The sequence below is a fragment of a genome, unplaced genomic scaffold (assembly GCF_019419815.1).
Source record: "Pyrus x bretschneideri cultivar Hongxiangsu unplaced genomic scaffold, Pyrus_bretschneideri_v1 Contig18, whole genome shotgun sequence".
Lineage (NCBI taxonomy): Eukaryota > Viridiplantae > Streptophyta > Magnoliopsida > Rosales > Rosaceae > Pyrus > Pyrus x bretschneideri.
In genome coordinates, this window is record NW_025999479.1 from 3,776,810 (window position 1) to 3,791,131 (window position 14,322).

The window sequence follows — 14,322 nt, forward strand, 5'->3', positions numbered from 1 at the left end:
GCCTGAGGAGGGGTGGTGGTGTCACGTAGAGTAGCTAGAACACGGGAGTGCTGCTCGGCAGAGAGGTCAGGCATGGCAAGCTGCAAGTCATGCAAAGTGGGCTGGGCCCCGTGCACTTGGTGGGTCGCTGGAATAGAAGAGGAGGCGGGGGCCTGGGTGCCTTGCACGTGATGGGCCTGGGTGAAATTATGGGGCCGGGAAGCAGAAAACCGTGGCTGCCGGGGAGGACTGGAAGGTGAATGGCTGCGGGAAGAACTGGAAGCAGTGGCACGGCGCGGTTGTCGCCACGGTTGGCCATGGAGGGGATGGCCAACGGGATAGCCATGAAGTTTATGGCAGGTGTCTCGGGTATGATAATCAAAATTGCAGTAGGTGTAGTGGAGGGGAGGACGAGCAGAGGAGGGACGGGACGGGCCACGAACAGCCATGGCAGCAGGTTGATCGACAGAGCGGAGGACGCCCAGGGAGCGTTGTTTTTCAGCTTGAGACACCGAGGAACAGGCCTGACGAACAGTGGGAAGGGGATTCATTAAAAGAATCTGGTCACGAACAGCAGTAAAGGATTCGTTGAGGCCCATTAAAAATTGCATGAGTTGTTGACGGTCATGCTTGGCGTTGCAAGAGCACGTGCAGCCATCATTATAAGAAGCAAGCTCATCCCAGAGAGCTTTCAGGCGAGTAAAATAGGCGGAGATAGAAGAAGAACCTTGAGGAATTGTAGCAAGTTCCCGGTTGAGTTGGAAGATGCGTGGAGCATTACTCTGAGAGAAGCGTTCGCGAAGATCATCCCATACAGCTTAGACAGAGGTGGAAAAAAGCACATATTCTTGAAGGTCAGGTTCCAAGGAATGCAGAAGCCAAGAGAGAATCATGTCATTGCAACGACGCCAAGCCGTGTGAGCATCAGGGTCGTCGGAGGAAGAAGGTTCTTGGATATCGCCAGTGATGAAACCAAGTTTATTCTTGGCACTCAAGGAAAGCTGCATGCCACGGACCCAGGATGTGTAGTTATCACCATTCAACTTCTTGGATACAAGGACAAGATTCGGGTGGTCGGAATGATGAAGGGAAAAAACACCATCGGAAGAAGAAGAGTCAGCCATGGGAACGGCAGAGAAAGCTGCCGAAAAAAAAAAAAAATTAGGGCTAGGGTTATAAACCTGCTCTGTATACCATGTAGAAAAAGATATGTAGGCTAAAAAATATATTTGTTATTGATACGTGAATGTGGAAAAATGGAAGAGAATGTTTTTTTTCTCATTATCTTTCTCTACAAGATTACAAGGATATATATACATGATACAAGTGTGTAGGTAGGACAAGGTAGCCGTCCTAGTGTGTAGGTAGGACAAGGTAGGACGGCTGTAGGACAACTTGACGGCTGTAGGACGGCTAGTGTGTAGGTAGGACAAGGTAGGACGGCTGTAGGACGGCTAGTGTGTAGGTAGGACAAGGTAGGACGGCTGTAGGACGGCTAGTGAATAATATTATATACACAAGGACTCCAACCATATTCCTTATTTGTCTAACATGAGGGAATGAAACAAGGGAGGGTACTAGATGTAGATAGGGTGCAGCGGCAAGAGATTGCCCAAGTTAGTGATTAAAAGTTGGGTACGCCCATTATTTTGTACAATCAAAGTGAATGCTGATGGAGCTTGGTTCAAGGCGTCGGGTCATGGTGGATATGGATGGGTGGCAAGATTATGCAGGTATCTTTCAGGGGGTAGCCGGCGATGGAGAGCTGCCATATCAATCTAGTTTAATAGTGGAGGCAGAAGCGATACGAGCGACAATGTTGGCTTGTATTGATAAGGGCTTTGAGGTGGTTCAAATAAAATCGGACTCTAAATGTCTAATGGATATGCTTAACGGGAAAACTCAACTTGATGTTGTGATTAAAGGCATCCTCTTTGATGTTAAGTATTTGAAACAACAGTTAAAGTCAGTAGAATTTATCTTCGCTCCTCGTGTTTGCAACAAGGCAGCACATTTAGTGGCTTCTTTTGTTGCTTGGGAAGGGGGCTTTCATAATTGAGATGGTCTTGAGCCAGAATGGCTATTTAATACTTTGGCTTCGGATGTAAACATTTCCATTCGAATATAATAAAATTTCTTTATTTTGGAAAAAAAAAAATAGAAAGGGTGACATTCTTCTAATCTCATAAGAACAATTTTTTTTTTCACTTTTACCTTTAATATGCTTTAAAAGCATGGAGTTATTTATTTCAATGAGGTCATACATATTAAACCAACCATAAGTTAAAGAGGTGAGATATATTGAATTATGGACACAGTGAATTGAAGGAGAAGACTCCATCTAGCACAACAATTCACCACTTACACACATTCAACAATGTTTAAAAATTAAATAGAAATGATTTGAAGTGAGGAAATCATTTCCCAAAATAAAAGCCGCCAAAGAAAAATTGTGGTCGCACGATCTTTGATGAACGGTTACTATGCATTAATCCCCGGCATCCCCAGTAAGGGCATCCAGAGAGGATCTAAATCCCAAAACTACAATTTAGAGACTACCAAATTAAACTCAAACACTTCTGCCTCTTAGTAAGTAACTTAACTAATTCAACTCCCTCAAAAATATCAATGTTGTCTCCTCTTTTCTTCTTCCTCCTCCTCCTCCGCCTTTTAGCCCCCCCAACACGTAGTTTGGAACAAGTCAATACAGATCAGACACTGCAATGCAATGTCCATTTACTGGTTTCGTTTTTTCCGTCACTCACACACCTCTAACATGTTCATTTTTATATTTGGATTTAGATACTGCAATGCAGTGTTTGTTTCCTGGTTTTGTTTTTTACTTTTGGATTCAGATGCTGTGTTGCAATGTTCGTTTCCTATTTTTTTTTTTCATCACTCACATGTCTCCTACGCTTCACACCATGGCATTATAATGCAATGTTCGTTTCCTGGTTTTATGTTTTACATTTGGATTCAGACACTACAATGCAGTGCCTTAGTTCAGTTTTTTTGAGTTACGTAGACAGACTTCTTCATGTAAACGAAGGGCGAAAGAGAGTGATAGAATATACATGCTCTAACTATTTATATGATTTAGATCTTTTCTGGATTAGTTCCATAAGGATGGAAACCTAACTACCAAAACTTCTTCCCCCTCAACTCCTATTTCTCCTTGCACCGCCACAACCCACAACCGGTAACAACCCCAAATTCAATTGCAGGTCATTTGTGCTCTAAGTCTAATTTTTGTTTTTGCTCTCATACTGTTTTAGATTTTTATTTGTCCTCTTTCTTCTTCTTCTTCTTCTTCTTCATCTTTGAGATTTCTCTCTCTACTGTAACTTTGTTTCTTTCTCGGCCAAAAAGACGTCTCTCTCTACTGTAACTAACAGCCAAAAAGATTTCTATAGCCAAAAGACGTCGAAATGCACAACTCCTCTCTTTATTGTTTTGTTAACATCGACTAAGATTTTAGGGTAAGTGATTTCTCTCTCTACTATAACTTTGTTTCTCTGTAATTCTTCCATAATTATGAAAAAGATTTTTGCAGCTAAAGGTTGCCAATTTGCACGACCCCTCTCTTTATTGTTTTGTTAACATTGGCTGAGATTTTAGGGTCGTGGGACCTACAATTGATTGGGATGTGGCTATGCTAGGGTTGATTTTGAAGAAGGCTTAGTGAGGGACTTGCAATTGGGAGTTGTGGGTTAGGTGGGTTGTGGAGGTGATGGGGCTAATTTTGAGGCAGGTTGAATTTGATCTGGAATTTATGGAGCTAGTGGTTCGAAATTGAAAGCTTCGAAGTGAGGGAGAAAGAGAAGAGTTGAGGGGAAGAGAAGAAGAAGAAGAAGAGATTTTGGCCGTTGGATTTGTATCATGATTGAGATCCATCGGTCCGGAGGATCCCCATAAAATTGATCCGAAGAGGATCTAAATCCCTATTTATAATAGCTTAAACCCATATGACATTCACAAAGTCAAATTCTAACTATTTATAATGACTTAAAGCCTATGTGGCATTCATCATTGATCAATGCCTAATTAATTAAAATATATCATTGATTAAGTGCGAAACAAAAATATGTCATTGATATACAGCTTAATAGTAAAATTTTTATTTACTTTTGGCTAAATTACCTTTTTATCTTTTCCCTTACCCACATGTAACTATAGTTTTACCTTTCAAATCTAAAGAAAATTTAAAAATAAAAAATGTCAATCCTTTTTCTCGATGCATTCCCACTAGCTTTCTCTCTTCATTTTCACAAAAATTATCACTATTCTCTCTCAGTCTTCATGATGAATCGATTTTATTTTATATATTTTACCCTATTCTTAGTATGTTTTAGTAATTATTTTTGTAAAATTTTGATACTTTGATTTATATTCTCAATGTATGACATATGACTTCTTCTTGATCAAAAAGTGGTCAAACGGACGAATTATGGAGTGATTCTAATTGGAGGATGTTCTTGAGTCCTTCAGCTTGTCCGTTTCAAAGTTTCAAATTTTTCTAACAAGCAAATAATTTATGGCGATGAAATAAAGGATCAGTGAACGAAATTGTCAAAGTGATGTTTTGGGCTTATTTGGGTCTTTTGACGTCCAAGACGATATTGTTTGGTGATGGGCTTTTTTGAAAATATGTTAAGGCCATCTCAAGCTTTTCAAAGAGTTATCTTGGGCCTATTTTGAAGATGTCTAAGGCTCAGGAAGTGGATGTTTTCTTGACTGGAAGATTTCCCTTTTCAGTTAAGGTTTATATTTCCTAGTTCTTTTAAGTTATTTTGTTTCCTAGTTTTTAGAAGACCTTTCTAAAAAGGATTTCAATTGTAGTAGTATAAATAAGGTTTTTAGCCAACCACAATCTTTCTGTTTGTAACTTTGAGAGGAATTCAGCCAGAGCTTGCAGACTTTTACATTCATTGTGTTTTAAATCTTTTTTCTATTTCAACAAAATCACTTTGGTTTGAATTATAAGTATGCGTAACTAACTTTCTCTTGTTAGGGTGAGGCCACAAGCCTTAGCAAGAATATGTAGTTTCTATCAATTTGCTTATGGATTTATGCATGTAGGTTTTGAATTATTAATCACCGTGTTTGAAACTGCCTAATTTTCTTGATGATTCGCGACCATTAGGATATTTAGAAAATTAATTTGATGCAATTTTGGTTAGAGGGTTGTCCCTAAAATTGACTATAGCTTCTTTTGGTTAATAATTGTAGATTCACTTAAGATGAATATCACGTTTTAAGGGTTGCATGGTTTTCAAAGGGTTTTCGTAAAACTTAATGAGTCTTGTATGTTTAGATTTGATCTGAATACCACAGATGCATTGCATGTTTGATATACGTTTTATATTGGGGTTCTAAGTTAGGACTGCATTTTTTTCAGAAAATCCCAAACTAAACAAAAAAAATCCAATCCCATATCGAAAATTTCCCAAACCAATAATATAGAAATTTTAGAATTTTGGGATCCATACCGAACCGATCCCACGCCTTTCGGTATAGGAATCGGGATTACATATTCAATGGTTTGAAAATTCCGAACCGATCCGAAAAAAAAATATATATTTATTTTAGTTGCATACATGTTGGATGTTGAATTTAAGTAATTTGATAGTAGACTATATTAGAAATAGAAGTATGAAATTAAGTATTCATAATTTTGGAACATCAATTTGACTTTGTATGAATGAATTGGTATTTCAATTGATATGGAATTTCAAATTGGTATGAGGTAAAAAACCTAAATTTCAATTGATATGGAATTGGGGAACAAAATTTTATGTTAAAAGCCCAAATTTTAGCCCATAGCCCAAAAATCTCAAATTTCAACCAAAAAACCCAAAACCCAAAATTCAATCCCGATCCATCCCGAAATATCGAAAACATATTAGGAATCCCAAAAATTGGTAATACTAAAATTACAGTTTAGGATTAATCTTCAAATTCCCGTTCGAAAGATTATTGGTTTGGAATTCAGAATTCCATTTTCGGTTTGGGATCTCATAACGAACCACCCCTAGTCTAAGCAGAGCATACCTTAAGAAAAGCTAAGCTTTAAAATATGCATGTATAAGTCAAAAGTAATTGGAAGAACTATATACGATTGTTAAGGTAACGGTGGAACCTTAGTGCTTTTACAACTTGTTTTCCAAAACTGTTTTCTTTCAATTTCTTTAATATTGCTGATTTCTTTAATTTTTCAATTAAATTCGTTTTTATTAATTTAGGCCATAAAATCATCTCTTCTAAAATTTTGTTTCAAATAATTAGTGTCACATCCCGGCCCGAGGCAGATCACTTCCCAGGCTCGCTCCACTACCGTAGCACGATATTGTCCGCTTTGGGCTTACTATTCCCTCACGGTTTTGTTTTTGGGAACTCACAAACAACTTCCCAGTGGGTCACCCATCATGGGATTGCTCTAGCCTCCTTCTCGCTTAACTTCGGAGTTCCGATGGAACCCAAAGCTAGTGAGCTTTCAAAAGGCCTTATGCTAGGTAGGGATGAGAATATACATATAAGGATCACTCCCCTAGGCGATGTGGGATGTCACAATCCACCCCCCTTAGGGGCCTGATGTCCTTGTCGGCACACTCGCGACCAGGGTTAGGCTCTGATACTAAATGTCACATCCCGGCCCGAGGCGGATCACTTCCCGGGCCCGCTCCACCACCGTAGCACGATATTATCCACTTTGGGCTTACCATTCCCTCACAGTTTTGTTTTTGGGAACTCACGAGCAACTTCCCAGTGTGTCACCCATCATGGGATTGCTCTAGCCCCCTTCTCGCTTAACTTCGGAGTTCCTACGGAACCTGAAGCTAGTGAGCTCCCAAAAGGCCTCGTGCTAGGTAGGGATGGGAATATACATATAAGGATCACTCCCCTAGGCGATGTCGGATGTCACAATTAGTTAAGATTTGTTTTGGGTATACATTGTTTTTAATCCTTGTGGAGAACAACCTTACAAGACGCCGACTATACTATGATAACCTTGTTTCTATTGCACGTAGTTTTGGTGGATTTACTCTTCTTGCACAAGTGGTCAAAATCCTATCACTTCACATGTTGAACATTTTGATATTGATGTAAAAGATTTAAGAATCTTGAGAGAAACTTTATCGAAGGAAATAAAGGGGGCAATGGAAGTGTTGAAATATCTGAGACAAATGGATGGTTGTTTTCCGAATGCATGAGTTGCTTATAGAACTTTGTTGACCATACTAGTTACAGTTGCCTATGCAAAAAAAAATAAAAAAATAAAAAAGGATTTTCAAAATTAAAGTTGACCAAATCTTATCTTCGATTAACTATGTCACAAGAAAGGATAGCATTGGTTGAAAATCAAATTATGTTAACTTAATTAGCACACTTGCATCTAAAAATGTGAGATGTGTAATATTTAAATACCGTTTGTATATTTTTCTTCTTTTGATATTAATTTCTAATGGTATTTGATGTAGAAATAGACTCTTTCATTTATTTAGCTAGTTATTATTTATACATATCAATGTACATTAGGCCCTCACTTCAAAGGCTCGTCTAGGGCCCCCAAACATGCCATGAAGCGAAATCCATTGTTGGGGACGTCATGAAGAAGGCTCTGGTCAGATAGCCTCGAAGCCTTGCCTATATCATGCATTTCCAATCCCATGATTGCTTCTTCAATGTAGTAAACAAAAACTTTCTGCAAAAAAAGCAAAAGTTCTATAGTTTCCCCAAGTTTTGTTAATATTTAAATTAATATACTTGAAGGGTTGTGATGGTTCTGTGTTACTTGATGACACACCAGTAATGCTTGGAGAAAAGTTTTCCCCTTCAAATATAAATTCTTTGAGATCTTATGAGGTTGTTGATGAAGCCAAAGAAGCCTCGGAGAAGGTCTATCCTGGAGTTGTTTCTTGCACTGATATTGTAATCATGGCCGCTCGAGATGCCGTTGCTCTGGTATTAAACTTTTCTTACTTGTTTCACCAACCAAAACAGGATATTTGTACATAATTTGATTTATTTAAATTCTAACCCTAATAATTTGCAATTTGGAAACTAGAGGACCAAGTTTTGAAAAAAAATCATCGAAAACTACTATGTAGGCTCGAATATCAGCCACTTATTTGCCTCCAAACAAATGTTCTTCAGCTTTGTATCATAAGAGATGTTAGAGTCCTTAATCGAAATTCAAAGGTACCGAGGTATAGTTTTCTTGAGGACATTATCAGTGATAATTGTTAAAGGAATTTTGTTTACTGTCAATTCACGAGAATTTGAAATCAAAGTCTGCTACTACTAGGTCTTGGTTAAGAGCTACTGATCAGTTCAAGCTAGATGTTTTCCTTACCATTACCATGTACGTCACAAATTGTTATATTTGAACTGTGTTATATAATGTTATTGGTGTGAGTAATCTTTAGGGAAATAGGAATGTAAATATTATGTAATTATTAGAGTCCTTTATTAGGAAGGATATTTCTTTGTGTCCTTTATTGTTTCCTTGGAGAACAAGGACTGTATGTACAAATTATGCAATACATGAAAATTAAGCTGTAAAATTTTATTTGGTATCAAGAGCTTGGTTTCGATATGAATTCTATACAGTAAATTGTCAAGTGTGCTGTGTATTATGTATCGTATTGTGCCTCATGGGAATATTGCTCCGCTTCTGCTACAATCTACTTGCTGTCTGGTAGGTGTCCACTTGCTGTCCGTGTGTCTATCCGCAGCCTTGCCGTGAGTGGCTACTGCAGTTCTTCAATGGGTAATTGCTGCATAATTGCAGCTTATTTTTTATTGTGTCGTGGATAACTATTGTAAAGGATTGCTGCAACACCTTTTCCTTTTGCGTTGCTAGGAGGACAGAATGAAAAGGAGAACCAAAAAAGAAAATAAAATAAAAAAAAGGAAAAATTGGTTAGGTTTTGAGGCCTGCATAGGCAAGGAGAAAAGATTGGTTTTTGGCTTTTTTTTCCTGTTAGTGGTTATCTTGTTTCGGGTGCAATTGTTGTGCTTAAGCAATTGTAATTCTGTGGAAGCGTATTATGTTGCAAGTAGGTCTTGTGTGTAGTCGTATTTTACTACAATGACCAATTCAAGTTGGATTTTAGATTCCAGTGCAACAGATCATATGACATATGATAGAACTTTGTTTCAGTCCATGAAAGATTCTCATAGAAAGTGTGTGGCAACTGCCAATGGTACTACTGTTGTTGCTGTTGGAGCGGGAACAGTGTCTCTTACACCCTCTCTTCCCTCGCATAATTGTTTATTGGTTCCGTCATTATCCCATCACTTATTGTCTGTACCTTATGTCACTGAACAATTGGATTGTGTTGTACTAGTGTATCTTTCATTTTGCTCGCTTCCGGATATTCAGACAAAGGAGATCATTGGGCATGGCACTAAGAGAGATGGGCTATATTATGTGGATGACGTTGTTCTGGGAAGAGTTAATTTGGTTCGTGCGTCACGTAGTAGTAATCTACAGAAAGTATTGTTATTGCATCGTTGTTTGGGGCATGCATTGTTTGGTTATTTGAAACATATATTACTTGATTTGTTCAATAGTATTGAAGAATCATATTTTAAATGTGAAGTATGTATTTTAGTCAAACGTCATCATGCTTCATTCCCTCCAAGTATGAATAGAAGTTCTTCTCCATTTACGCTAGTACACTCTGATGTGTGGGGGCCTTTCCTTGATAGTACTAGTTCGGGAATTAGGTGGTTTGTTACTTTCATGGATGATTGCACTCATATGACGTGGTTGTATGTGTTGAAAAGTAAAAGTGACGTTTGTGATGTGTTTCGTCCGTATCAACAGATGATTAAAACTCAGTATTCCTCTAATCTTAAAGTTTTGCGTTCTAACAATGGTGGAGAGTACATAAATTTTGAGTTATCCCTGGTTTCTACAAGATCATGGAATTATTCATCAAACTACATGTCCGCATACTCCTCAACAAAATGGGGTTACTAAGAGAAAAAATTGTCATATCTTGGAAACTGCTCGTGCCTTACTTATTGGTGCATTTGTGCCTAAATGTTTTTGGCCTGAAGCTGTTACCTATCCGGTGTATGTGGTTAACCATATACCATCTCGGGTTGTGGACTTTCGTATACCTCTTCAAGTATTGACAGAACATAGTCCTGTAGTATCCACCAATACTCTAACTCCTCATGTGTTTGGATGTGTAGCATATGTTCATATTCACAAGAGTCATCATAGTAAATTGGAACTATGTGCTCTTCGGTGTGTCTTCATTGGATTTGCATCCCAATAAAAAGGTTATAAATGCTACCACCCTGAAACTCAACACATGTATGTGACAATGGATGTTATCTTTTCTGAATCGGAATATTTTAATACTCTGGTATCATCACCTTCAGATCATAAGAGGGAGAATGCTAGTATTTGTGATCTTGATAGTGTTTTTGCGTGGTTGGATGTCCAAGATGATGTGATAATCACTTCAGAGGCAGTAAATGATGACAAACTCGTGCAAACTGGTGCAGCAAAGCCTCGGTTCATTCCTGCCGAGACTACTGCAGGTGTTTAGCAGCTGTCTACCAATGAAGAATGTGCTGGCATTCAGCCAGCTTTGCCGAAGAGGAAACAACTCCACAACAAGTTACTACTGAGCCTACTACTAGTACTACCAAGACTCTTGTTGAGCCTGTTTTTCCCTCTTTCTCTAGTTCAATAGTGTTGTCGTCCAATACGACTTCTGTGAATATCCCTGAGGTAAGTACTATTGATGCTCATGTAACTAATGATGCTATAAGTACATATAAGTTGCCACCAAGGCAAAATCGTGGTGTACCTCCTGATAGGTTTTCTCCGAAAGGAAAAGTGAAGTATCCAATAGCCAATTATGTGTCATGTAAAAATCTTTCCCCCAAACGTCAAGTTTGGGTGAACAATGTAAAGGCATTTGAAATACCAACTCGAGTGGAGGATGCTTTGAAGAATAAAAAATGGGCTAAAGCAATGGATGAAGAGATGATGGCACTACAGAAAAAGAATGCATGGGAAGTAGTAGAATTGCCGAAGGGAAAAAAACCAATTGGGTGCCGATGGGTTTATACAGTTAAATACAAGGCTAACGGATCACAGGACAGGTACAAAGCAATGTTGGTGGCAAAAGGATATACTCAAACATGGTGTTGATTATTAGGAAACTTTTTCTCCGGTGGCCAAGATGAATACGGTACAAGTTCTTATCTCATTAGCTGCAAATTTGGATTGGCCATTAAAACAGTTTGATGTAAAAAATGCTTTTCTTCATGGACATCTGGAGGAAGAAGTGTATATGGATTTTTCTCCAGGGTATAATGCTGGGGGGAAACCTGGAGTGTGCCGATTGCGAAAGTCGCTTTATGGACTTAAGCAATCACCTTGTGCATGGTTTGGAAGATTCACTTAGGCCATGAGAAAGGATGGGTGTTATCAAAGTGATTCTAATCATACGCTATTTGTGAAACGGAGAAAGCGTAAAGTAACAACCTTAATTATTTATGTGGATGATATGATAATAACATGTGATGATTTAAATGAGATTGTCAAACTGGAAAAAAACCCTGTTGCCGAGTTTTGAAAATTTTAGGTGATTTAAAATATTTTCTGGGAGTCGAGGTTGCTTGTTCATCCAATGGTATTTTCTTGTCTCAACAAAAGTATGTTCCAGATTTATTAAAGGAAACAGGTATGCTTGGGTGTAAGCCTATGGATACTCCTTTTGTGGAGAAACATGACTTGGGAATTTATCCGAATTAAGAACCAGTGGATAAAGGCAGATATCAAAGATTGGTAGCGAGACTAATTTATTTAGCTCACACTCGTCCAGATATAGCATATGCAGTGAGTGGTGAGTCAATTTATGCACTCACCGAGTATGGATCATATGGTTGCGATTATGCGGATTTTAGCATATTTAAAGTTTGCTCCAAGGAAGGGAATTTTGTATAAGAATCACGGTCATCTAAGAATTGAGGGGTTTACTGATGCTGATTGGGTAGGTGATGTGACTAATAGGCGTTCTACATCTGGATACTTTACATTTGTTGGAGGAAATTTAGTTACTTGGAGGAGTAAGAAACAAAAGGTGATGTCTAGGTCTTCTGCGGAGGCTGAGTTTAGAGGCATGGCACATGAAGTGTGTGAAGTCCTTTGGTTGTGTAAGTTGCTTTGGGTTCTTGGTTTCAAACAAAAAGAGGCAACGAATTTGTACTGTGACAATAAGCCGGCAAGAGAGATAGCAGAGAATCTAGTACAGCATGATAGAATGAAGCACGTGGAGGTTGATTAACACTTCATTAAGGAAAAGCTGGAGAAGAAGATTGTGTCAATACCGTTTGTGAACTCGGAAGAACAACTTGCAGATATTCTCACTCATGCCGTGTGTAGTAGGGTTTTTGGTAACTCACTTATCAAGTTGGGCATGTGTGACATCTATGCTCCAACTTGAGGGGAGTATTGGCGTGGTAATCTTTAGGGAAATAGGAATGTAAATATTGTGTAATTATTAGAGTCCTTTATTAGGAAGGATATTTCTTTGTGTCCTTTTTTGTTTCCTTGGAGAATAAGGACTGTATGTACTTATATATCAAATTATGCAATAAATGAAATTAAGCCGTAAAATTCTATTAATGCATCTGCACTGTGGTCTCTTGTATCGTGTCGTCACATTTGACATGAAATTGTGAAAGGACTACAATTCTTTTCTTTCTGTTGTTTGTACTTGAAGATAGAATGATAAGAGTTTTTGTTAATCAGACGGGAGGACCTGATTGGGAATTGAAGTTAGTAAGATTGGATAGCTTATCAGCTAGTCAGGAAGCCTCGGACAATGTTATGCCAAGTCCAAGAGCCAATGCAAGCTCCCTCATTGACCTCTTTGGAAAATTTAATCTTTCTGTCAAAGACCTCGTTGCCTTTTCGGGGTCACACTGGATTGGCCAGGGTCGGTGTTTTTCCGTCATGTTTCGGCTGTACAACCAATCCGGCAGTGGCAGGCCAGACCCTGCATTTGAGCCAAAGTACAGAGAAAAGCTAAAAAAAGCTTTGCCCTTTAATCGTGGGCCAAAATGTGACCGGAGATCTGGATGCTACGCCTTTGGTATTTCACAACCAGTACTTCAAGGACTTGGTTTCGGGGAGAGGGTTTCTGAATTCTTATCAAACACTTGTCACATATCCACAGACTAGGATATATGTTGAGCAGTTTAGCAGTGACCAAACAGAATGTTTCAAGGCCTTTGTTGAAGGGATGATAAAGATGGGTGACTTGCAGTTCGAGCAGCCTGGGGAGGTACGAAGGAATTGTAGGGTGGTCAATCGTTGTCCTGTCAACACGCATTGGAATCTTGAAGGGATGAATCCGACTTTCTGAATAGAGACTAGAGAGAATAAACATTAACAAGGGGTGTCACTGATTCTGATTTGTTCATAATGTGTATGTTGGTTCCAACATATAAATGTAGAAATGTTATATGGTGCTGTAAATTGTTGACAACGTTTTTTCAATCGTAATCAGAACTTTCGGTTCTTTAGAGATTCGGCATACAGAACTTTGCTAATTTGTCTACTGTTGTTCTATTTTGTAGATTTAGATTCAAAACCAAACCACTTCCTCGGAGCTACAAATGTTACAATTTGCTAGCGGTTTCCTCAAATGAGTACTGTTTGAAAGATGGAAGACAAAATGAACCTAAAGGCTTACTCTCCCACAAATTTCTTGTACAAATTCCTATTGCTCGTTTAATTTTACATAAAAGAAATGTTAGAACCAATCAAATGTCAAGTATATAATATACAACAATTGCACAGTTTATTTCGAATAGAAATTTCACAAGAATACAATATATATATATATATATATATCTCACAATATAAACAATTAATAAAACTGAATTAATAAACCACAAAACACTGACTTGATTAGGAAGATAGAGGCTTGCAGTAGCAATCTCCTAAGACAGAAATACGCCCCCACACCAGTGCAGTAGTTCAAATGGACGTGTATCTTGTAGGATACAACTATCTAATCCAAGTTCTTGCACACGAACTTGGATTCTTGGCGAATTGATTGAGCGTTTCTCTGTGAAATATGGAGAAAGGAAAATGAAAATGATAGTTTTGTTTCTGATTTTTATTGCCATATATATAATGGCATAACTTGAACAAATATAATTGTTCATGCTTATCAGTTTTTGAAACCGAATGCAACTGTTTAATCAAATTTTAAAAAAACTGTTCAATCAGTTTTATCCTTTCGGAAAAAACCGAATCCAAAAAATCAAAAACATAACTTTTGTTTTTTGTCCATCCGAAAA

The 14,322-nt window shown here is 38.2% G+C and overlaps 1 pseudogene; it reads left to right on the top strand.

The window, feature by feature from the left end:
* Positions 1–1,651: 1,651 nt before the first annotated feature.
* Positions 1,652–13,379, top strand: LOC125476210 (annotated as a pseudogene).
* The last annotated feature ends 943 nt before the right edge of the window (positions 13,380–14,322 follow it).